The 26,702-nt window shown below is 38.1% G+C and overlaps 1 long non-coding RNA gene across 2 annotated transcripts in view; it reads right to left on the bottom strand.

Moving 5' to 3' along the window:
* Positions 1-22,811: 22,811 nt before the first annotated feature.
* LOC309862273 overlaps positions 22,812-26,702 on the bottom strand; it is a 58,259-nt gene continuing 54,368 nt past the window's right edge. For both annotated transcript variants that reach the window (XR_014310396.1, XR_014310397.1), the window contains exons 3-4: positions 26,323-26,408; positions 22,812-23,200 (exon numbers count right to left, since the gene is read on the bottom strand). This is a non-coding gene — a long non-coding RNA (uncharacterized lncRNA). The remainder of the gene's footprint in view (positions 23,201-26,322; positions 26,409-26,702) is intronic.

Raw genomic sequence — 26,702 nt, 5'->3', positions numbered from 1 at the left:
AGCGAAGCAAGAGAGCTCCCCCACAGGGAGCCCAATGTGAGACTCAATCCCAGGACCCGGGAATCATGACCTGAGCCAAAGGCAGATGCCTAACCCACTGGGCCACCCAGGCACCCCTGTATTCCTTTTTAAAATCCTTTTAAAGCACCTCAGAGGCCCCCTGGTCCAGCCTCCCACTCAATGCAGGGATGCTTTTACAGCTCACTGACAGATGGACTCCCCCTCAACCCCACCACTTGACATGGGCAAATTATATCACTGCATAGCTCATTGCTTGACATTTCTGCCAAAGATATATTAATCCAGGGAGACTGGGTGGCTCATTTGGTTAAGCAACTGCCTTTGGCTTGGGTCATGGTCCCGGAGTCTCGGGATTGAGTCCCGCATTGGGCTCCCCGCTTGGTGGGGCGTCTGCTTCTCCTTCTGACGCTCTCCCCTCTCATGCTTTTTCTCTCTCAATCTCTCTCTCTCTTTCATTCTCTCTCAAATAAATAAATAAAATCTTTTTTAAAAAAGATAAATTGATCCAATTTTAATAATAATATTTAAAAATTAAATAATAAGATTCTCAATTGCTTATTGCATGCCAAGAACCATACTAAGAGCTTGGCATGTACCATTTAATCTTCATAAGTACCTTATGTGGTAAATACAATCATCATCATCTCCAGTTTCTAGGTAAGGCTGTAGCAAATGCTGCCAGTGCCTTGATCATTTCCTGCTCAGATCCCGCATTTTAGTGCATGCTGGCAGGACTCCCCATTGCCTGCACCTGCTTCTCTGGGCCAGAAACCATCTCTGCACACCTTCCTGAAGTATATTTATCCAGAAGTGTCAAAGAATTAACATTTCCCAGAAGCATTCCTCAACCAGTGACTGAGAGGACTGGCCCTCAAGTGAGTTGATTTGTCATATATGGTCTACACTGACTCCCAGATCTCCCCAGTAGTGGAGCTGCCATTGTCCACAATTGTAACATGCCTGATAATTCAGCCTTTATTGGCCTTTCTTTCATCAGCTTACTTTCCCACTCCCCACCAGTGTTTCCTAGGATCACCTCCCAATATTTACACTTAAAACCTGATCTCTGGGGTTTCCTTCTAGAGAAATCCAGGAAAGATAAGTAAATGAAAGGAATGAAATTCACGAACACACCCAGAGTAGTATCTCCACCCCAGGGGCCATACTCCTCTACATTACATTGTATTGCATCCTCACCCAGCTCCCCCACTAGGGCAAGAAATGCATTTTCTCCTTCCTCTATAGACAAATACATGAAGACAGCCAAAGCACCTCCTATTCTTCCACCATAACTGTTCCCATACCCACCATCCCCCTCTCAAGGTACCCTATCTAGCTCCAAATTTTCCACTTAAAACTAAACATATGAAACTGTTCTGTTTTAAACCTCTCATATTCCATCCGTTTCTTAATCTTATGTCATTATAGAAGGAGAGAACTCAAAATATGGTACACTAAGCTATTCATTTTTAACCCTATTTTTTTTCTTTTTACCCTATTTTAATTTAAAAAAATCCCCTAGAACTATTCCTCTGTTCAAAATCACATCCATACACACAAAATTCAAAATTTTATTGAACTGGTTACAATGCATCTTATTAAATATTATAAGTAATAAGTATGTTAATAAGTGCTTATCAATTTAGCAATATATAAATATTAAACACTTACTATGTATTCATTAACAAAATAACAACAAATACTCTAATAGACTTCTCCTGCCTATCTTGATCTATTGCACCCCCATAGAGAGGTATCTTATATACTCCTTTCTCTAGAATCTTCTGTCAGTTATAAAATAAAAATTCAAAGATCATAAATTTATTGTCTACAGAAAGCAGTCCCAGAAGTAAGCAACTCCACAGTGAGATGTACAAAACACATTGTTGATGAGTTTGAGGTTCTTGAATGCTGTATGGAATTAATCTAGGTACAACATACTCAATATAAAATGACAGATAACTTCAGAAACTGTAACATGTTATAAATAGATTATTAAATGAAGATTTATAGAATTTTAAGGTAAAAGGAATCTTAGAAAACAATTCATCTTTTGATTTGATCTTTTGCTGAAGACTTTACCACTAAGCAGAGACATAATAAGCAACAGACCCAGGTTTCTCAGTTCTTAATTCAGTGCTTAGTTGGTTTACCACAATCTGTAACATTTTCTGAATAATTCACATTCTACCCTAATCACAATAAAGTATCCTTATATATTGAGTCACTAGTTCATTCCCATGACAACCAACTCCTAGCTTGAAATATAAGTGAAACTAATCAAATTTATGTCTCAGGGATTTAGAATTAGGATGATGGGAAACTAATTCAGGGGAAAGTACTTGAACTACAAAGTTAACACTGGATGCCACATTGGATATTTGCAATAACATAAGGTAAATTACTGTAGAACCCCTAAAAGACAGAAAATAGCCTGAGTCTCACCTTTCCAGACCAGTTCTTCTGGAGCCTGGTGATATTTGGACTTCATGAAGCTTGTTTACATTCTTAAAACAATAACCCTCAAACAATCTACTTGAACTAGTTTAAGCAGATTCTTAATCCCTGTAACAAAAAGTGCCCAGGGAGAAGACTCTTTCCTCCTCTTACTATTAACTACGCAACTATAAAAAGAAAATGGGTGTTGAATAATGGGATAATAAAAACGACCAATGAAATCAGCATGAAGAATTAGAATAAAGCAGAAAACCGAGTTAGTCAAATGCCAGCTGTGGTTAAAAATGTCATTGTGTTGAAAAAAGAGGCTGAGATCCCTCTCTAACTTCTTAAGTCAATTTAGAAGTACCTTGATATTATAAATGTATGGATTTTGAATGGGGAGTTTCCTGCCCCTATCCTCTTTTAGACTAGCCTTCCTGGTTGTAGGGCAGAGAAATAAAATAACCTAATCTGGGAACATGAAAGGATATACTCCCTTTCCCACAAGCTGCTCTTCTGACCACGAACTACCATCCTTCTGAGCTCTCTGCTACTCCCACGTTTTGGGGATAGGTCAGAACCTTACTTTAATAGGGCCTCTTCCAATTTACTACTGGTTTTAATGGTTTCCCATAGATTCAAGACAATCGTTATACCTAAATCAATAAATCATTTTAAAAGGTCTTCTCCCAATAGCAATAAACACAACTGAATTAGCACTGTTTATTTTCAGCTAGCAGCCATTCTCTTAACTCCTTATTGATAAAACCCTGATTACTATTTGGCCCTATCCCCAGTTCATTAGCTCAAAAAAAAAGTCAGATGAATTTAAGATAATCATGACAATGCCATTCCTTTTGTCAATGACTGGTAGAGGTATGGACATGTAATATAAATCTAGCCAATGAGATCATGGTAGCTAATATTTATTGAATGCTAACAACATGCCCAGTTCTAAGTGTTTCATAAGAAACACTCTTTCTCATTCTCATCTATTAGGTTTATTAGTAAAATGCCTTATCCTCAATTTCTTATACCAAGACTTCTGACTGCATGGTTATCAAATTAAATCCAATCTTCCATTCTGTCATAATTTATATTTTTATTATTTTAATTTTGGAACCAGCTGAAATCATTGCTCAGTAGTCTGCCTCATAAATAATATTTTCATTACATGTTTCCTGGTATCTTGGTTTTCTGTGCACATAATTTTGGAAATGTAGGGAAAATTTATTTTTAATTCCCTTGGTAGATTTACAAAATAGCCATTACATAAGCTCTTGGCCATTAATATAATAGTAATATAATCAATATGTTAATGATATTACTATTATATTAAATTACCATTCAGGTGTTTTCTTGTTGCTCTCCGGCCAAAAATAAAGCAACTCAATTTAACTATCTTTATACATTGTTATAATTCAGTTATATTGACATAGTTTAATATAGTGATAGAATCAGATGTTAATATGTAAATATTAATTCTTAATTTTTATCTTTGTAACAATGGGCAAGTTAACATTTGTGCCTCAGTTTTCTCGCATATAAAATAGGGACAGTGCTAGTAACTACCTTTTAGAATTGTTGTGAGGAGTAAATAAACCAATACATATGAAGCACCGGAAAAGATCCAAGAGATAGTTAGAACTCTAAATATTATCATTCCTATTATTATTATCAGGGTTAGTTGGCAATTAACAGAGAACTTGATTAACAGTGTCTTTAACCATAAGAACATATGTTACTTACTTAATATGACACTTGTTGGCCCTAGGGTTGGTTCATAGCTCAAAGATGTCATGAAGGACCTCCCACCCTTCTGCTTTGCCATTCCCATTGTATTGGCAAAATTTTCTGTCAGAGTTACAAGATGGCCACTCAACTACAACTTCTTCTGACAACAGTAAGGTAAAGGGATGAGGGCAAAACTAAAAAAGAGAAGGAGGAGTGAACTTTCTGCTGATAAATATTCCTCTTTTCAGAGGAAAAATATTTCCCAGAAATTGCCAACAAATGTCTCATGTCTTATTGGCCAGAACTGGATCACATGACCATTTCTAGACCAATCACTGAGAAAGAATAGAATCACTGTGATTGATTAGGCCAGCCATGAGTCACTTTCTGAGGCTAGGACTTTAGTTGCATGTTCAAAACCACGTTTCTATCACTGAAGGAAAGAAGAGAAGAGTCACTGGGTATGCAACCAATAGTGTATGTCATCAACAAGCATTCATTTTTTTTGCATACTATGTACTCAGATGGTGCTCCTACTAAAACCGTAGAAACCATCAAAAGAACAAATGATATTTTCTTTGTCCTTAAGGTCCTGTTTACTTGGCATCTTTAGAACAAAGACTACCCCTGCTAGTCCCTGCCAAGTAACTAAACCAGAGCCTTTAAAGCCTCCTTCCTCATCTACTCACTCTGAGTGGCTTCACCTAATCTCCCCAAATATGTCTGATCGTCCTTGGTCACAGTCTTGTTTTGCATCTTGAAGTGTTTCATACTCTGCATTTCCTGCCCTCTTTCAAGTAGTGATAACTGAAGGACTGCACAAAGAGTCAGTAATTCAAAATTCCATGATTAGAATCTCTAAGCACTCCAGATACCCAGGGAAGATTCCATTTCTCTTTTTTTTCCCTCTCTCTATTGAGGGGCTACTATGAGATAGGCATTTTCATATAATTCTTTCCACTCATTCTCACCAAAAAGTCCATGAAGTATAGGATTCAGATAAAAGAAAAAGACATAAAGACAGAGTGAGAGATTTGTACAAATCCAGTGGCTTGAAACAGAAAAAAAAACTATCCCTTATTGAGCCTATGCTACATATGAGCCAAGCACTGTCCTAAATGCTATATGTGAATTCATTCCTTTAATTCTCTTTACCACCTATGAGGTAAGCATTCACTCACAACTGTCCAAGCACTCTCTACCTGCCATTTTGTACATAAGAAATCGATAGCTTCAAAAGCTAAGTAACTTCAAGTTCATCCAGCTAGGAAGTATCAGGTATTATTTAAAGCTGGATCTAATTCTAAAAGCTTTATGTTGAAAGCTTACCCACCCCCACACTGCAAGAATTTGAACCCAGGCCTCCTTGTTTGGGCCCATTCCATAACTGCTAAATCATAGATGGAATATTTTGATGTTTTATTCTATCTACTGTCCTGTGAGATGTTCTCCAAATAGTTCATGATTGGCCTAGCTGTCCAAAATGAAGTTGGGAATCTCTCAGAAAATATTTAGCTAATTAGCAAATCCCCTTTTTGTTTTGAAAGCAGAGAGGCAAAGCCAGATGATCCCTGTTGAGTTTAAATAAAGGGGCTTCTGGGGAGGTAGATTATCAACATTTATCACACTTCGGCTCTGTCATCAAGTCACAACATTTATCACACTTCGGCTCTGTCATCAAGTCACAAATTAAATGTTGACATTTGGATTAAGCAAAATCATGTAGTTGCCCATTTTATCCAGTCTAAATTTTGTTAGCTGGTCTGTTTTAGAAACAATATGGCCAATGGCTCTGCTATAAAACTTTAAAACCTTTTATTCCCTGTCAGCCCCAGATCAGAGTTTACCAGAAAAAAGATTTAACAATTGGTAACTGCTCCAACCCCTAAAAGGAAACCTTCTGTTCCTGCTTATATTGCTAGTGTAACCTTATTCAGATAGCTTCCTACTCAGAAATCAACTGGGCTCCATCTATAGAAATATGCAGTTCAGAAGATTTTTCCTTGCCTGTTTCTAGCACTGTTAGAGACTCACAAGAAGTGGGAAGTGTAGACCATTTCTTTCTTTTGTTCATTCTGCTTGTTTGTTTGTTTTCATTATTTTGCTTTAGGTACTCAGGTTTAAAACATGCCACATGTCAAAATATTACTAAATCCCTTCTCTAAATACATTTATTTTCATTAAGGAGTGACGTTTCAGGAAGTAAAACCTGACATCTGAGCTCTAACACTAATCTCTATAGCTCTACAGAGCTAGTCCCTAAGACCTGGGAAATCATGTTTGAGGGAAGCATGTATGAGCTGATCAACACAACCTTATAAACAATCCAAGTTAAAACAAGATGAATATGACAATCCCAGTGACCATGATATTTCAGAAGGTCCAAAGGATGATTAAGGAAGACAATGTAATAAAGTAATATTTACAGTTTTCTTTCATTTGGATACCACACACACACACACACACACACACACCCTGGAGTATGTTTACAGAGTCTGTGTGCTTGGGATAGAAAGTATAATATAAACTTTGAAGGCCTTTTATTAAATGAACATACTGAAGTCCTAACTCTGAGTCCCAATTTTCTCTCTGTGAAAGAACTTTTTGATGAAGAATGATCTCTAAGGTCAAAAAACTAGCTTCTTCATCTTGCTTCCCATGCTCTTTACAAGTTCATCTATTATGGCACAAGTTACATCTAATTGTTCTGTAATTAACAGGGACACTTTCTTTCTGTTTCCTACCACTAGACATGAAGGTATTATGTCCTAGGCCAGGTACTAACCTGTATATTGGCCTAGGACATGGTTTATATTGAAAAATGTAGTAAATGTGAATTAAAGTGAGATAACACTGATGGATCTACACATTTCAAAGCCCCCATCCAAATTTTGAATGTAACAACACACTGTAACAAAGTTTTCAAAATTATCACTATTCTAGAAATTCCCAGGAAGCAATCAGCCAACTATTACTAAAAACTATTTCAATAATAATTGGGATAAGACCCTTGGCACTTGTCTAACATCTACTGAACAATGATAAAATGTGTATAATCTTGTTTTAGTGAGATGATAAATCAATGGACTAATTTTTCAAGTGGTTTTTCTATGGGATTATGGCAGCCCCTCCCAACCCCTTCCCAGTTGTTCCTCATATATTTCTTCCCTCATCAAAACTACATAAATCCCAAGCCCCGTTTTTCACAGCTCATTCTATGGACACCTGTATCTGAACTATGTGGAGTGTTGTCATAAATAAACTTCCTGAGCCTTCCTCCAGCCCTGCTGAATTAGAAGCTCCTGAAGCTCCATGTTTCATAAACCCCACATGTGATTCTCATGCATACTCAAGTATGAGAACCACTGCTCAACACCCACAAATGAAGATTGAAGGGCAAACAGGATAGAACTGTGAGCAACTGCTAAAGCAATTAAGTAGGCTGAGGTTCCACTAGGTTATAAGAATAGAAACATCTTGATTCCTGAAACTGCTCTCCTGTGCTTTTGACTCAGAAGTCCCTATCCATCCATAATTACTGATTATCCATCCATAAATAATGTTTTTGTTTTCTCTCAGCCTTTCCTTGTGAAAAGAATCATCTTTATGTCCTTTGTATGTCCCTTTATGTCCCTTAATATACATTTTTCATTGAGAAAACAACATTCCTTCACCCCCACCTCCCTTCCACATTTCCTTCTACTTTTACCAAATCTCACATCTCTGCCTTTCCTATAAAGAAAGGAGCATTGTAAAGGCTGCCTCCCTTATAGTTATGTCACCCAGGGTTCTGCTCAGTGGTAAAGTGCTTTCCTCTGAACCAGAGATAACAAAATCACCTTATTTAATGGAGAACAAAACTCCATGCCAAGAAGAACATATTTTACTAAAAAGATGGGTGTTCATAAAAAATTTTAAGTGAGGGGTGCCTGGGCGGCTTAGTCAGTTAGGTGTCTGCCTTCAGCTCAAGCCGTGATCCCAGGGTCCTGGGATCCAGCCCCAGGTCTGGCTTTCTGCTCAGCACAGAACCTGCTTCTCCCTCTCCCTCTGTCTCCCATTCTGCCTATTTATGCTCTCTGTCAAATAAATGAATAAAATCTTTAAAAAAAAATTTTAGTGACCACATAAATATTCTGTTATGGACAAACATAAGCTTTTTGATGAAAACAAAAAGAAAATTGACACTTATAAAAATAGTGCCATTTAGATAAAGAAGATGTGGTATAACATACATACACACACACACACACACACACACACACACACACACACACCGGAATACTATGCAGCCATCAAAAGAAACGAAATTTTGTCTTTTGCAACGACGTGGATGGAACTAGAGGGTATCATGCTAAGCAAAATAAATCAATCAAAGAAAGATAATTATTGTATGATCTCTCTGAAATGAGGAATTTCAGAGGCAGGGTGGGGGGTTGTGGGGCATAGGGAGGGAAAAAAATGAAACCAGATGGGATCGGGAGGGAGACAAACCGTAAGAGACTCTTAATCTCATGAAACAAACTGAGGATTGCTGGGGGGTGAGGGGGTAGGGCATTTTGGACATTGGGGAGGGTATGTGCTATGGTGAGTGCTATTAAATCTGTAAGCCTGATGATTCACAGACCAGTACCCCTGGGGCAAATAATACATTATATGTTAATTTAAAAAATTTATTATAGGGGTGCCTGGGTGGCTCAGTGGGTTAAAGTCTCTAACTTCAGCTCAGGTCATGATTCCAGGGTCCTGGGATCAAGACCCACAGTGGGCTCTCTGCTCAACAGGGAGCCTGCCTCCCTTCCTCTCTCTCTGCCTGCCTCTCTGCCTACTTGTGATCTCTGTCAAATAAATAAATAAAATCTATAAAAAAAATTTATTATAGACACAAGAAAAGCTAGAAAGATGGTATTTCTATAAAACTACTCTAAAATGAAAAGTGACAAAATATGGTTCCTTTACCCAAAAAAAGGAAAAAAATGGTGCCATTTAGATGGATTTTCCTCCTGGATAGTACTCTGTTTCAAAGAGAAAGAATATAGGAGTTTGCAAAGAATCTGATGGTCTTCCCAAAAGAAATTGTATACTGTGGAATATTCACTGATTTTCACATGTCTTTTCCACCAATAGGTGGGCATATTCTGAGATACTGAACCAAACAAGAAGACAGAATACTTTTGTTCCATATGATAAGAAATAAGGTACAACCACAGAATGGATAATCGAAGAAAAAAAAAAAGGCAATGAATCAATGAAAAGTGTGTACCTTTAAAAGAAAATACAAACCAATGCATAGAAGAAAGAAACAGAAGGAGGGAAGAAAAGAGAAAGGAAGTACCTAATTCCATTAGCTGGAGAAAACCACTGCAAGACAAAAGGAGGAAAGGGTATGGATTTCAAGAAAGAGCATCATATAATGGGAGACCTAAGAAAGACAGTGGGAGACACTGTTCACTTCTCTACTTCTCATGGGCTGGAAGAGTCTCCCTGAACAGATTCCTCATGCCCTAGAGGAGAGGCTCTGAGAAGCAGCTTTGCCAAGGATGTATGGTTCTTTGAATTTTGCTTTTCAACTATTAGATAACAGCTACATTAATGAAGGAATTTACCAAACTTCATCATGTTAATCCCCCCCACCCCACAAAGAATGGAATGAGTGTCTTCTTTCCAAGAGAGATAGGAGTCCTCCAAATTTTCCCAGCACTCAGATCCTGTCTTTAAGTGGATCACCTCCAAGTCTCCAGATTAAAAAAAAGAAGAAGAAGAAGAAGAAGAAGAAGAAGAAGAAGAAGAAGAAGAAGAAGAAGAAGAAAGAAAGAAAAGTTGAGTAAATAACCAACTGAGTGGGAAAGAGGATTGTTGATGAAATAAAGTACCCATCTCACCAGGTCATTTGCCACATCCCTCTGGCCATCCAGAAGAAATGTGAATTAAGCCCATCTCTTAATTAAGAAATTTTCTGGGTAGCTGCATAGCTGAGCCTTCCCATAAAGGTAGGGTAGGGGTTGTGAGCAGCAGAAAAAGTAGGCTGCGATGATGAGACATGTTATTCATCACCGTTCTTTCCCCGTAACCCATTCCTCTGAGAGATAATGTTGTTCATAAGGGGCTCAAAATGTGAATAACATAAAAATGTAAGAATTGAGACAGATTTCTAGTCTAGAAATAAAACCACCACTGCTGTAGTTAAAACTTTTTTTTAACACTGAGGAAATACTATCCAGTGTTGCCAACTTACTGCCCTACTGCTTCAGCTAACTACAAGGAATGAACATCTATTGAATGTTCACTAGACGGGCTAAGCATTTCCATGCATTATCTCTTTTGAAAATCATATTTACAACAAAATTTACTTTCATGCCTAGAGCACAGAATCCATAGGTAGGGATTATTGTTCAGAGAAATTATTTCCCAAAATAATTAGAGTCACTTAATCAGCTGTTTTGCAAACCCTGATTTTTTTTTTTTAATCTTGGTTCAGAAACAAGCTAAAATAACAAACACAGTACCCTAAACCCAACCTTGAAGTTGTCCTTGTTTCAATCGCATGCTCTTATTTGCAAACCCTGCCTTTACATTAAAGGCCAACCTTGTTGGGTGTGGCTGGCATGCCCACACATGAGACGTGTGCATTTCTTTTTGGGGATCAGTTTCTGGGACAACCTCAGAGCAGTGTCACCATGTGGATCTCATCCAAATCTCAGGATGAAAGCTGAGGTGCTGAATAAGAGAATATCTCAGAACAACAACAACAACTAAAAAAAAGGGAGAGGAAAAAAAAAGGAGTCTGACCATAGCTTAATGGGAAACAACTGTCAATTCTGGAGGCCAGTTCAGGCTTCAGGGAGGCAGAGCATTATAGTGTGACAACTTGGCCCTCGAGAGAATCAGGCATGGATTTTCCACTGTGCCCCCTGGTATACCAGGAAAACCTGGGAAGTCTGTGGCAGCACCACACAATACTAGCTCCAGACAGCTGTCCAAAAAGTGGCCCATAAAGCAACTCGTACAGTCAGCAACTCTGAAACAAATACTGCTTACAAATACAGTGCCAGTTGGGCCACTGTGCTGGGAGCAAATGTGATCTTTCTTGCAATTACTTCAGAAACTTGCCTTCTTAAGATTAGAAGAAATCAGCTCTGGAGAGGTTAGATGCAGTTGTAGGGGGAAAAAAAAAATGCCTAAGAGTACATGTACTTGACCCAGTTACAATCTTCCTTTCTCTTTTCCCCTACCCACTATTCAGGAGCCTCTTTCCTTACTTCTAATTATTTTTTTCCATTGCAACATATTTTTCAACTTAGAGTTCATTCATTTCAATCTCCTTTTCTTCTATAATGTTCTTTAAAAAAAATTTCTATGAAAACACATTAAAAGTTGTCTACTAAAAAAAGTTTTCTACTATAAGACATAAAGAAAAAATACAAAGAAGCAAAATAAAATCATTTCTTATCCCACCACTTGGATGATCACAATCTTTTTCTTTATTAATCCCAGGTCTTTTCATTTTTCTTTGTGTTAGTGTGTGTGTGTGTGTGTGTGTGTGTGTGTACATATATTCAGTTATTTTACAAAACTGGGATCATTCCAAAACACAGGTTTGTGATCTGTTTGCTAATTATGATGGCAGCATATTCTCAAGCTATTAAATACTCTTTGAAAATACATTTCTTTACATAATTACATGATTATTATTCTTTTTCAGGCTTTGACAGAGTGCAGTATGTTAAATGGAATAATACATGGATTTTTTCCCTTTTTAATGTAACTATGAACCATTTATATTTGATTGTACTCACTTTTGATGTACTTCTCTATTGTTTTACAAAATCAGACATTTTAAGAGCAGCCAATTAAGTTGAAAACACTTAAGAACACCAGGAAAGATTCACTGATGGTATAATACTATCAATACCTAAGCCAGCTACATGTCCAAAACAGCCCTATATATCTACAATCAAAGTTCACCTCCTAGGAATAAGAGATTGTTTCTTATGATTTTAAGAGTTAAAATAGGCTGGCTTAGTCGTGTTGTGACCTGTGATAGCACTGTATTCCCTGCTATTGGCCATCCACTTATAAACATCCGAAAACTTATACCCCATTAGATGGCCTTTATTAGCCTCACGCCATCTAGACTTTTAGAAATATCTGGATAAGTGACTGCATTATTAGTAGGATTAAACTTTCTAACAACTATTATTCCCAATGTCTGGCTTCAAACTGGTTGTTTGGAGCTCTCAGAAAACATGATCCCAAAGAAACAAGCTCTAAGTGGTAAAGAGCTGACCAGGACCTGAGGCCACAATATGCCATGCTACAAATACCATGTAACAGTGTCACCGTGATACTGGTGGAATACTGGTGGGATCAGTGACTTTCTCACTTTTCACCTCAGCTACCCAGCAGCAGGAGTGAAGATTTAGAAGGCAATTTTGGGACACTCAGAGAGGCAGCGTGGTGACAGGAAAGTTCAGGGTCTCCCAAGAAACCTGTCTCTTTCTCAGTGTGGGTCAACTTGAGCACTGCTTCAACCTTCTACCATAACCATCTTGTGACCCCCACCACCCCCGCCCCGGCTCAGGCTTTGCCCACTTCCCAAATTCTCTCAAGCCTTCCTTTTCCTATAAGCAAGTTCAAAATCTCTTTTGAGGTTTTCTAGGAGCATGTGTTGCTAGGAATACTAAGAAAGTTAAAAGCTTCCTCCTAAATTTACCTCCCTCTTAAATTCATTAATGTAAGATATTAATTTGAATACCCTATAGAAAGACAAGGGTATCAATAAGGAATTAGGCAAGCTTCAGAGTACACAGAGGCCTAAAGAAAAACAGGCATCTACATTACAGAGCAGCATTCTAAGCCAATGACTCCCTTGATCATTGGGGCCCCTGCAGAGCAAGGAGAGAGAATGAGAGGACAAGGTAGAGATAAGGATTTTTCCACGTGAGACCTCATGAATAGCAAAGGGAGAAAACCTACGTAAGAATCAGTCTCTGGTCCTCTTTTCCACCTTTTTGTTATATGCATTTCTACCACTTGTGTGGATGGGAAATAGGGTATGTTAAAACGGTAATGAGTATTTCTCATATTCTTATCAGGGTTCAGGCACTGGGATTATACAAATGAGAAATAAGACTCAAAGAAGTTAGAATAGAAACAAGGACAAAGGGAAGCAGGAAAAAAGGGAAGCGGGATGGAAGTCCCAAAGAGTGTCATCTGGGAGGAGAAAACAGCCCTCTGTTCCCTGACTGCCATTTCCTGATCCCTGGCTGAAATGGGGCCACCATCCTGAAGACTATTCTTACGTATGGAATAGATGTAAGGCATGCATTTGTATTCTGATTTCCTTTCAGATATTCTGGCATCGTGTACACACCACCATGGCATGTTACAGTTTCTACCAAAACAAAAAACCCTCAGAAGAAATTATTTACAGCTTAATGTTGGCAAGCGGACAGCCACCCCACTCTCTCCAACCTGCACTGTCAAGCTCTGAATTTGGTTCCAAAATCCCAGTCTAGTCTATAGTCTTCAATGCTGGAAATAAATTGCAATTTTAAACATGAATTCTATTATTTTCAAATAGAATAGTGCTTGTCTTACTTTCAATTGTTCTTACATGAACTAACAGGAATTTGTTTTCCTTTTCAAGGATCACTCATTTTTAAATTTCATTTCTTTCTTTTCCCTTTAGCTGGTTATATCAGTTTTTTTTCCAATGTTTTAACCTCTTTATTCTAAAGCTCTCCAATAAATCAAAGTTGTAGACCCTTTTCTTACGGTCTCTAGAAAAACTCTCTTTCCTAAGTAATTTAGAACTTTATCTTCTCATTTTAATAAATCACTTAGCATTTGTTGTTATTCTCATTGGTGAATAATATTAGCAACAAAGACAGCAACCACAAAACCATTCCTAAGCAAAGGAGATGAACTGGACAGCTCAGACAAGAACTGATAATATTCTCTCATACTTGGCCAATTCCATGTTATTGCTCGGTTCAGAATGTGGCATTACAAATGTTGTGGAAACAAAAATATGAGCATCCCTGGGAAAGTCTTGTTTTCAAAGAGCAAGAAAACATTTGACAATCATGCAGAAAAGGTCTAGACACTCCAGCAGTGAAACAGGAAGAGGGTATAGTTCTTACCGGCAGTAAAGCCAACAAAAAGGGATATATAAGAAGAGTCCCTGGACTGTCCATTATAAAGCAAAAATTCTTTGGGCTTCTTCCTGGGTCCAGCTGTCCCTTCAGTATGGAATATAAGCAACTGCTTCATTAACACCGTCAGCAGTTAGAAGTTCTTTGCAATCTAAGCACAGGAGACAACTTCATTGTTGAAGGGAAGTATGCTCTAGTTACCTGGGTCATAGCCATGACAAATCTCAGAGGCAAAACAAGATTTTCTTCATTGTTATCATGGGACACAAAGTCTTTCTGAGGCTTAGAGTTCAATTTTTACAGGCACTTTACTTTTGCCTTCAGAATTACTTTATATTTACATGGTGAAATCTCTTAATTTCCATAGGCAAATTTATTCCCTATAAAAGAAGTAAAAAAAAAAAAAAAAAAAAGATGTTTAAAAAGCTCAGAAACTTCAGTCCAGAGACTTACAAACACTTTGGATTTGATTTATGTTTTCTGTCCCTTGGTGTGATTATTTATGTGGGTTAGGTTATTATGAATAAACAGAACTTGTTCTAAAATTTAGATAAATGGATAAGTGAATAAAGATGTGATTCATATTCATATGTGTACACACACACACACATACACGCACACACACAAAGGAATATTTTTCAGCCATGAGCAGAATGAAATGTTGCTATTCACAACAATATGTATGGACCTCAAGAGCATTATGCTAAGTGAAATAAATCAGACAGAAAAAAACAAATGTCATATAATTTCACTTATATGTGGAATGTAAAAAAAAAAAACTGAAAGAAAGACATAAATACAGAGAACAAACTGATGGTTAGCAGAGCACAAGGAGTGAGGGAATGGCAAAATAGGTGAAGGGGATTAAGAGGAACAGACTTCTAGTTATAAAATAAGTAAGTAATGGAGATGAAAAGTACAGCCTAGGGAATATAGTCAATAATATTGTAATAACTTCGTATTGTGCCAGATGGTAACTACACTTATTGTGGTGAGCATTTTGTAATATATATAATTGTTTAATCACTATGTTGTACACCTGAAATTAATATACCATTGTATGTCAACTATACTTCAATAAAAAAATACATAAATAATTAGGTGAAAAGGAAATCATTACAAGTATGCATAGCTCATTAGTAATAGCCTAATATGGACCACTGCTTTAGTTTTACTCTTTAATCACTAATAATTATATCTTAATAAGCCCTACCTTTCATTGTGTGTGTTATTTACAAAGCACAATTTCAGTAGCTATAGTTTTTCTTTCTAAAGCTTTATGTGATATTTTTCAAATGAATAAGCTCTGTTTTAGTATTCATTTCATTATTTAATTTTCCCCTAATTTTATTTTTCATAATTTTATCTCCCATGCACACTTGTTTTTTCTCATAACTTTTTTATTGAAATATAGTTGAAACACATGTTACATTAGTTGCAGGTGTACAAAAGAGTGATTTGACAAGTCTGCAATAAGCTATACTCACCAAAGTACAGCCACCTCTATTACCATAGAGTAGTATTACAATACCACTGAATATATTCCCTGTGCTGTACCTTTTATCCCCATGACTTATTCATTCCATAACCAGAAGTCTGTATCTCCCACCACGCTTCACCCATGTTGCCTATACCCCACCTCCCATTTCTTTCATTATTTTAAACATACTAATTTTATAATATCCTAAATTTCATATCGCTTTATTAAGTTCCTGGGATATAAACTTTCCAAATTTTAGTTCCCCTATCATTTCATTCTATGGCACATGGGGTGTGTGTGTGTGTGTGTGTGTGTGAATTCTGTATGCTGTGAAGTGCAGAAAATACTTTGAGAATGATTTTGAGTTTTCCTACAAAGGAAGACCCAGGGGTTTCATTACTCCACAGTCAGTTTTTATACTAATTTTTCAGTTTGGGATTTCCCAAGATGCAGGTAGGTTAAATTTGGGTTCTATACCCAAGTGCAGCACACTCATGTGGATATTATTTTTTCTACCAGAACCCAGGATACTCAGGAGCTGTCTCAGAGCTTTGCTGGACCAGTGGAGAGTTTTTAAAGTGTACCTTTTATTGAAAGAGCAGGCATGAGCTTAGCCTCATAGTAGGATCTCAGGAACCTTCAGTAACCCAAGGACAGATCTTTGGACATTAAAACCCCACCATCTATCTAAACATTTGGGTCATATATTAATGTTTAATTCTCTTCTGAGCCATGGTGACATCTGCTCATTAGCTTACCACTCTGGTTTGTGTTTCCTCTTTGCTTCTGGTAGAGATTTCACTTTCTTCTTTTGAGCACTACTTTCTATTTTTAATATTTTATAAGTTTTTAAAAAATTAATTATTTCGGGCGCCTGGGTGGCTCAGTGGGTTAAGCCGCTGCCTTCGGCTCAGGTCATGATCTCAGAGTCCTGGGATGGAGTCCCGCATCGGGCTCTCTGCTCAGCGGAGAGCCTGCTTCCCTCTCTCTCTCTGTCTGCCTCTCCATCTACTTGTGATTTCTCTCTGTCAAATAAATAAATAAAATCTTTAAAAAAAAATAAAAAAAATAAAAAATTAATTATTTCTATGTGTTTATTGTGCACAGGTATTCTACAATAGACTGTCATGATGCTGGAACCAAAAATTCAAAGAACTTTTTTTCTTTTAACTCTATATTTATTTATTTGAGAGAGAGAGAAAGCATGCATGCAGACGGGAGGGGGAAAGGGAAAGAGAGAGAGAACCTTACGCAGACTCCACACTGAGCATTGAACCCAACATGGGGTTTGATCTCACAACCCTGAGATCATGACCTGAGCCAAAACCAAGAGTCAGATGCTTAACCGACTATACTATTCAAGTGCACCAAAAATCTAAAGAACTTTAATGTAATTTTCTCATTTCTTCATCATGCCAGTGAGGTAAACAGAATTCACCCTCACAATTTTATAGGTGAGGGATCAGAAAGACACTCAGACCTGTTAAGTCACAGAGACAGTGCATGATGAAACAAGGCCTACAACATCTAGACCTTCCTTCTTTCCACTCTGCTAGAGATTCCTCAGGGGATACTTTGAGCCTTTTGACTCTAGACACTGAATAAATAATGCTTTAAAGTATATTTTCTACTACACTTCAAATATATCTTGATTTTTGTGATTAATAAATATGAGTTCATTTAAAAGGAAAACTCCCTGCAAGTCCTCTTCTTGGTACCTATCCCAAAGAATAGTTGACTACACAATCCTAAGGAGACCCATACATACAAAGGATGTTTCAGAGAACAAATGTACCATACATATAAAACAGCACCAAATATATACATATTTTTATATATTAATAAGGTAGCAGAGAAAAGATGGATGAATATGAACTATAGTGCTACAAGCAGTTTCCTCCAGGGAGAAGACAAGAAATGGGGCACAGGTAAGAAGTGAGAAAGAAGGTAAAGTTTTATGGGTGTATCTAATTTACTCAACAAAAATGTAGAAGCATATTAATTATATAACTAAAAATTAATGAACAGTTATATATAAATACATTCAAACAGATACCATGTACCTGAACTCGCAAAAGCTTTTTTTGTTTACATTTTGTAATTTCTCAATTCACAGATACTAAAAAGACATATGTTAATGAAAATTGTTGAAGCATAATGGGCCTCACAATCACATAACTGGGGACTTCTATCCTTAGCCATATGCCTCTTTTAAGTAATTTATGGCTATGCTGCTGAGGATGGAAAAGCAATTTGGCATTTACTGTGAATCAGTAAGTCCTGGATGTATCAAGTCCGTGACTAAGGCTAGTAGATCACAAAGAGGTGTGCATTAAGTAAGCAAGTGTCATATGAATCTGGCATTGCCACAAAAATTAATGTAAGAAAGGCAATATATCAGAGTCCCTCACTGTGAAAACAGTCTTTATTTGCACATGGACCAATAAAATGGGCAAAATGTTAAGATCAAACAACCAAAAAAAAAAAAAATTTACACATCTTTACACATCTCTATTGTGTCTTTCTCACATATTATTTCTTGTCTTTGGAGATTCTTGCTCCCTGATGAAGGTTAGGCATGCTGAGTATTTCTCTTACCACTGAAAACAGCACTTATCTTGTTTTTCCCTTAATTCTTGAAGTTTTTGTTTAAAAAAAAAAAAAAAAGAGGGGAGGTAGCCCAATAGTAAGGCTATTGAAACTTAGCCCTCCTTCTGGGAGAAATTCTTACAAATACAGACTGAAGGACCTTTACATTCAAATCATTTATAGCTACTGAAGACCCTGTGGTACTCCAGGAGGGCTCATGGTGAAGAGGCCCAAGAAAATACAATAGGAGAAATGCACAGAAACAATCAGACATCAACTGTGAAAGAGAAGTGCATAAACCTATATATACACACTGCTGACAAATGGTTCAGCCTCCCTCATTCTAGTAATTTTTTTCAGACCACCATGAATGCACCTTTGTAAGGAATGAAAAAGGAACACTAGCCAACACGTACCTTTAAAATGGGAAATGCCTTTAAAGTGAGAAGGTCAAATTATTCAATAAATACAAATCCATTTATAGATCTGGAAGTAGCCAGAAATAAGTTCTACAATGCCAAGCTAAAACAGTCAGATAAAATTGGACTCTTGCAATGATCTGCAGACTCCTCTCCAGAGTATCAAGACCCCTCAGGAGCATGCAAGAGTCTAGACTACTTGACAAAGCCGCACAGAGACCTGCTCTGAACTTTGAATTAAACCAGGTTTAAAAAAAAACAAAACAGAGCTATCAAGTCAATGGGCAAGTCAAAACATTCATGGACATCAGTGCTGTTCAGTGAGGTCTAGACCCATGTTTCTTAGTTAAATCCCTACATGACAGGAGAAAACATTTCTTATCAAAAGAAAGAAATTTGCTCAGAAATCATGGGAGAAATTCTCCAAATGCTTGTTTTAGAAAACAACTTCCCATCACTTAAAAAAAATATTTCCTGCTACATCACCATTTTCATACAGATTTAAGCACTTTATACAATTGACAAATGTAGCTAAAGTCATTTCTCAGACCTTGGGCGATGAACACAAAGACAGAAGTACCTCATGGGACCATGGAAATTGAAAAGCTCTGTTTTTCAAGTAAGTCACATTAACTTTAGAAATGCCAACCAGGCAAAGCTCTTAGCGCTTTTTTCAGTTTCTCCATAATAAGCACCATTGTACTCAAACTTTAATGAGTTTTAATATTATCCCTTCAAGCAAGGGCAAGTCTTACATCCACAGAAACATTCTTATGAATCTTAACAGAAGTATCTCATTTACTTTTACCCACTAGATAGCATCCTGGCTCAAAGGCTACAATGAAAAGTCATATTGTGTAGGAAATTCAACCTTGAGTTCTCATTCTTTCAATATGGCTTAGTTGTTCTCAGCTATGCATAAGATCTCCATCTGATGTGAAACGGGTTAGTAGTTTGGGCAGATATGGCTAAGTATCAACAGGGAGTAAGAATCAGGTCCAAGATTCCATCAAAAGCATGTATCATCATGCAAGTCAGACTACTCATCACAAGAGTGTTACTACTACCAAGGTCCTTACAGTTCTACCTAGTTTTTCCATTTGACACAGAAGGAAATTATAACTTCAGCTATCATCAGAGGGGCATTTTGCTTTAATGCATTCTCTGACTGAATTCCCAGTGCTACAATCTGAGAATCAGATACTATCATTATCCCATTTAGAGACAAGAAAACTGTGGCTGGGAAGACCAAGGACTTCCTTTGGATATCCACTCAAATGTCATCTTATCTGTGAGGTGTTCCCCTCGTAAGACAACAATCTCTCTGACACTCCTTCTCCCTCTTATTGTGCTTTATTTTCCCCCCTGTCACTTATTTCTATCTGACACATTTATATTTTCACTATGTTCCCTTCTAGCAATATGAGCTTCATGGAAAATCGGCTTTGCTTTGTTCACAGCTATATCCCCAGCACAGAGAGTACCTGGCACATAGTTGGTACTCAATAAATGTGTGGTGAGTAAAAAGTTATCAAAGAAACCTGCCCCAGGCCACAGAGCTAGTAACTAGTAGACCCAGAATTTGGACCTAGACCTATAACTCTCAAGCACACACTTTGAACCATTTTGCTGTTACTTGAGGTTACTTCATTTTCTCTAAGGAATCCGCTTACTTCACTAAGATACTTTGCAAGAATTCCAGGCTGTCTTTAATCTTCTCTGGTTGCCTCCTCTCCCCTTGTGGTAGTTACACTCTAAGGATATTTATTTGAACAAAAGACGACACATGGGCTGGGGATCCTAGAGGTGGCTCTATGCCTAGCGAACTGGTTGCTGAACTTTTCTACATCTTGTTTCATCAGCAACAAGTATTCTCTCTGCTTAAGGCCTAACTCTATTATTCTAAATTCTTAGAACAAATATTTACAATGTGCTAAAGAATCCCAGTAATTCCAAATGATGGCAGAAGCCTCCTAATCAAAATTAATTTTAATTGAATTATAATTTTAAAATAACTGTGTATGTTATATCCAAATTCTGCATGCCTAAGCCCCTCCGGGCCAAAAAAATAATGTTTTTTAAATTCTTTTTTTTTTTTTTTAAAGATTTTATTTATTTATTTGACAGAGAGAAATCACAAGTAGTCGGAGAGGCAGGCAGAGAGAGAGAGAGGGAAGCAGGCTCCCCGCTGAGCAGAGAGCCCGATGCGGGACTCGATCCCAGGACCCTGAGATCATGACCTGAGCCAAAGGCAGTGGCTTAACCAACTGAGCCACCCAGGCGACCCTGTTTTTTAAATTCTTGATAGAAAAGTCTACAAGAAAATACAAAAAATATTAACAGAGTGGGTATTTGAGACCAGTAATGACTTTTTTTCTTCTCATGTTTCTATATTTACCAAATTACCTTTGTAATAGAAAAATATAGCTTATCTTAAAAAGAAATCTAAAGAGGCGCCTGGGTGGCTCAGTGGGGTAAGCTTCTGCCTTCTGCTCAGGTCCTGATCCCAGGATCCTGGGATCGAGCCCCACATAGGGCTCTCTGCTCAGCAGGGAGCCTGCTTCCCCTTCCCCTGCGCCTGCCTCTCTGCCCAGTGTGATCTGTCTGTCAAATAAATAAATAAAATCTTAAAAAATAATAATAAATAAATAAATTTAAAAATAAAATAAAGGTATATCCAACATAATTTTAAGACAAATGGAGTTTTATCAAGAATGCAACAATTCATTCATTCTATAATTTATTAAATATCATTATGTGATAGTCACTGTAGTATTCCTCAAAAAAAAAAAAAAAAAGAATATCAGTCTTTAATTTATAAACTGTAGTAAAACCAAGATTCCAGGATAAAAGATTTTGCTAGATTTGTTTCCATTTTATGAATGGGTAAATTTAATGATAAGATAGGAAAAAAAGGGACTTGGCCTCTTACTCTGACACTTTAACATTTACCTCTTCCATAAACACCTTAGAACTATCTAGGGATTCATTGTAATTCACGTGATCAATGGATTTTAATTCACCTGAAGAGTCTACTTAATATTGATTCAGCTCTAGAGTAAGCCATGGAATCAGAAGCTGGACATTTTAAATTGAGTAAAAATTTCAGTTTGGAATCCTTCCCCCTTTTTTCCCCTTCTGGTGGTCCCTCTGACCCTCTCATTCCCCTGGTCCCTGGAGACTCTGTTCACGCAGATTTTTTTTATTTTATTTTTATTTATTTATTTTTTTTAATCAACCAGTGCTTTCAGCCCCTCAAGAGTGCATATCCTCTCAGATTTGGCCAAAGCAGAACAATGTGACTAACAAGAGAAGAACAAGAAGAAAGCAGTCAGGCTTTTCTGTAGCCCCAATTTATTGAGTCATTAATGGCTTTGGTGTCACCTAGTCTTCCAAAAGCAACAGGGCACTAATTAGCTTGGCTTGGTCAGTTAGCAGCCCTCAATAAAAAGCAATAAAATGAAAAGACAAAAATAAAATAGGTTTACAAGAAACATACCTTCAAACATTTTATTATCATTTAAAATGAAAAGGTTTAGACTTTTAATTACATAATTAATAGCCCAAAAAGCTACTTGTCTGGACAGAAGGCATACCAACTTCAAGCACCAGAGCAAGAGTGCCTAGGAGCAACTTGGGCATAGGAAGGAGCAAATTATAAATTCATTTATGGACAGAAACAATGTCTAAAAGCCTCTGATCTCCCTCCTGAATTTTCTTCCAGAGAGGAGTAAGTATTCTGCTGTCCCCAAAGGAGCCGCAAGGACTGGCAGCCTAGGAACTTCACAAGGCAATTAGCAAATTATCTTTTTTAACTTCAGTAAAACAGAACTTAAATTTTGGACTTGGTGCCCACTTCACAAACACCCTTGTTATGTTTTCAGTAAATAAATATAATTTCAGTACGTGTGTATTTATGTGTATACACACACACACACATATATATATATCTATATATATAGATATAGATATAGATATTTATTTATATTTATATATATAGTACACATACAAATCCATGAACCAATCACAAAGCCAAACATAAATGTCACTTCAGGTTAGCATCAGTGTTAATATCAGTTTAATTATTCAATTTTTTCCCAAGGTCATCTTGACTTGCAATGTTACAATGTAGAACTGAATAAGTCTTAGATGTTTGAAGCTAGGAGTGAGACAGTTGGGTCTTCTCAAAACCACTGTCTAGTTCATCTCCAAATCCATATCTTCATGAGCAAAAAATAATGTTACCATTGTTACTGAGAATGGTCATGGTCCTGGTGACATTATTCCTCTCCATGGTCACATTTGAACAGGTACTGCTACTACAGTATCTTGAGTGAGGTCTGTGATGAGACCCTAATTCCAAGCTAAAGGTAAAAGAAAGAAAACCAAGAAATGAGGGAGCCAAAGCTAAGAGAACAAGACCATGTAAGATGTGAGCCCTTAAGGGGAGTGGCCAACAGTCCAAACCACAGTGTGCAAAGGGGCAAGGTAATTTAAGCTCAGTGCAGAGCAGCAGAGATGCTGAGTGGATGCAACACTCGGAGACCCCAGACAGACAAGTCTCAACACAGGATTCTAGGATATCTTAGCTCAGTGTGGGACCTTGCCCAAGAAAAAAGTCTCTATAAAGAATTGAGGATGGGGGTGCCTGGGTGGCTCAGTGGTTTAAGCCTTTGCCTTCAGCTCAGGTCATGATCTCAGGGTCCTGGGATCAAGTCCCGCATCGGGCTCTCTGCTCAGCGGGGAGCCTGCTTCCCTCTCTGTCTCTCTCTCTCTGCCTGCCTCTCTGTCTACTTGTGATTTCTCTCTGTCAAATAAATAAATAAAATCTTTAAAAAAAACAAAAAAGAGTTGAGGATGTGTAGACTGCAGCTAAGTAAGCAGGCTACACTTCAACCCTAATTCTCAAAAGACAAAAAGAAAGGAATGAGAAGGCCAAAGCTCATGTAACAATGCCTACGCTCATGGCCATAGTGAGAGCACGGAAAGTCAGAGTAAGGCAAGAAGAATCACAGTGGTTAATACCTTCAAAGCCTTGACCAAGACTGCCTCAGAACTGGAATGTGTTGGTAGAAGTTTCCTGATATTGTAACAGAGCTGAGGGGAACTGAGGGAAATCTGTAAATGAAAGGCAGTAATGGGAAAAAATGTATTGAAATAACTAGAATATCGTTCTTAAAATCTGACATCTACCCTAGCCTAAGGATAGGTGGATAACTGCTTTTAAACCTTTCATGTTTCCTAAAAGTGAGCATTTGTGTGGAAACCAATACTCTGAATTTCCTAGTACATTTCTGCTACAATAGACAAGGAACATGACTCCTCAGAGCACAGGCCTGGGTACATCTCCTTAGATATCGAGATGATTAGAGGCAAGGGCAACTGTCTTCCAGGTTCTCCGTGGAGCCACCCTCCAAAGCCAGAAGAGAATAATTAAGACCAGGAATCTTTTTTATTCGACAGAGATCACAAGTAGGCAGAGAGGCAGGCAGAGAGAGAGAGGAAGGGGAAGCAGGCTCCTTGCCGAGCAGAGAGCCTGACGCGGGGCTCAATCCCAGGACCCTGGGATCATGACCTGAGCCGAAGGCAGAGGCTTTAACCCACAGAGCCACCCAGGCACCCCAAGACTAAGAATCTTAACAAGCTATCATCTTGACACTATAAGTGAATCCAGTGGTTGCATCTGCTCCTGGCCAGGAGTTTCCTAACCAGCTTCTGGATAAATGCTTAATTAACATTATTTTTACTCTGTCTAGATCTGTGGTTAAAAGGTTAGTCATGTTCTGTTTTACAACATGAGGAGAATTTGGTCCCTTGGAAACAGAGTGGCTAACACAGACCATAGGCCAGTGGTTTTCAACTCAGGCAGCACATAGAATCATCTGGAAACGTTTTTTTAAAAAATGGCAGTGTCAGGGCTCCACCCCTAGATATTCTGACTTAATTTATCTGGGATAGACAATATGCCACAATGTTTTAAAAACTCATAGGTGATCCTTCCGAATAGCTAGGTTAAAAGCAGTTCTTCTCAAACTCTAATGGATCCCACAGGATCTTATAAAATAAGCAGATCTTGATTCTCTAGGTCTGAGGTGGAGCTTCCTAGTGATGCCCAAGCTGTCTGCAGGTCACACAATGCGACATTAAAAAATGGGGGAGAAAATGTCAGGAAAGAGGGTCCACAATCATGTTCTCCCAGGAGTGTTGGTAGGTGAGCCCTCCCTGACCAAGGCAGAACACAATCCCACACCCAAGCCTGTGGTTCTGCCCTAATTATGAAGTTGAGCAGATGTTCCCAGAGCTCAAAGATGACCTTCTGAGTTATGAAAATAAGGAGTTGTCCAAATATCTAGTAAGGCCTCAAATTAATCTGGAAAACACTAATGGGAATCCAAGAGTGAGCACGTAAGAGTCAAAACAGTGAACTTTAAAAAAAAAAAAATGAATCTGCCTTTGTTTCACTTTGGCTCTGTGTTTGTGGGGAAACTCCATAAGAAGAAGCTTGTGTGGCCCTAGTTTAGTCAGATGGTGGGCAGGGACTATAAGGGAAGAGGAAAGACACCAAAGAAGAGGGCTCTGTTTACATAGAGTGGCTTACTAGAACCCACTACACAGTTCGCTAAATTCCACAGACCTAAAACTTGGTCAATGGGAGATTGGACCCTGTGAGGTCCTCCTGCACTGACTGCCACTTTCCTCTTCTATCTTCAGTTTCCTGACATCCTGCTTTTCTCATCTCCCTTTCCTGATCAGAAAAGTCTACCAGGATGAACTCCAAACTCTGTGTGACCTCTAGATCTGTATAATTCCTCAGCCTTATCTGCCAGGACATTTTGCTTTCTGTCCTCCCAAACTCAGGGGTCACCTCTTCATCAGGGATATCAGCATGACATTTCCCCACCTGGAACAGTCTCCCTCGCACATTTCCATTACTGAATTTCTCCCACTCTTCTCAAGGCCCAGCTTCAGCCCAATAATCCTCATCAACGACTCCCTCATCCTCCAGCCACCACACCTCCCTGGGTACTTCTAGAGCTTTCCCTTTCCCCAAATTTTACTTGTTCTGCTGCTCCCCCCCATCATCTTTTCATAAGAATAGTATATCTTTCTAACTACATCATAAACTCCTGGCTGGCAGTATTGTACCTATATTTTCTTGTACCTCCTATGCTGAATACGGTTCTATGCAAATGAAAGATGCTGCAGTAAGATTCATCACACGTTTACCAGAAAACTCACTCAACTGAAACAGAGATTCCCATGGGCAAGATTCTCAGGAGCTTCCACTCACAGACAAGACTTCCCACAACTAAAAAAAGTGTCTGTTGTCTCAATGCCTCAGAACCCTTTCTACTCCTGCTATGTTAGCCATTACGTGGCAACAAACCATCCCTGTTCTGGATTTGCTCAAAGCCCTATGCTTTATACTTTAAGAGTCCTCATTCCCAGCCAACCCTTGTGCTAGGGTGTGCATCCACTTCCATACCCTAATCTTAGGTCTGCCCAATTTTCAGTCTTCATAAGGAAGTGAAGTCAAAATTCCTTTCAGGATCAGGCCCTCAGTCTGTTCCTCTGAAGAGAAAAACAATAGGGTGTGGTCAGGAGAAAAGCAGAGACCCAGCCAAACAAATGTCTCCTGGAAAAACTATTCGTATAGCTAGAATAAACAGGTATGGCCATTCCACTAGCTTTAAATAGAACTGTGCCAATGCAAGGCTGCAGACAAATATGGAGGAATGCTATCCAATACCATCCATACTGGAACCACTAAACTTTCTATGGGGGGGGGGGGGAAGCCTATCTAAAAAAATAAATAAAAACAATGAAAATTGTAGATGTGATCATTAGAATGCTCCAGGAGAATAT

This window comes from Mustela nivalis, assembly GCF_964662115.1.
Source record: "Mustela nivalis genome assembly, chromosome: 3".
NCBI lineage: Eukaryota > Metazoa > Chordata > Mammalia > Carnivora > Mustelidae > Mustela > Mustela nivalis.
The sequence above is the reverse complement of the archived record's forward strand: the minus strand, read 5'-3'. Positions and strand labels throughout refer to the sequence as shown.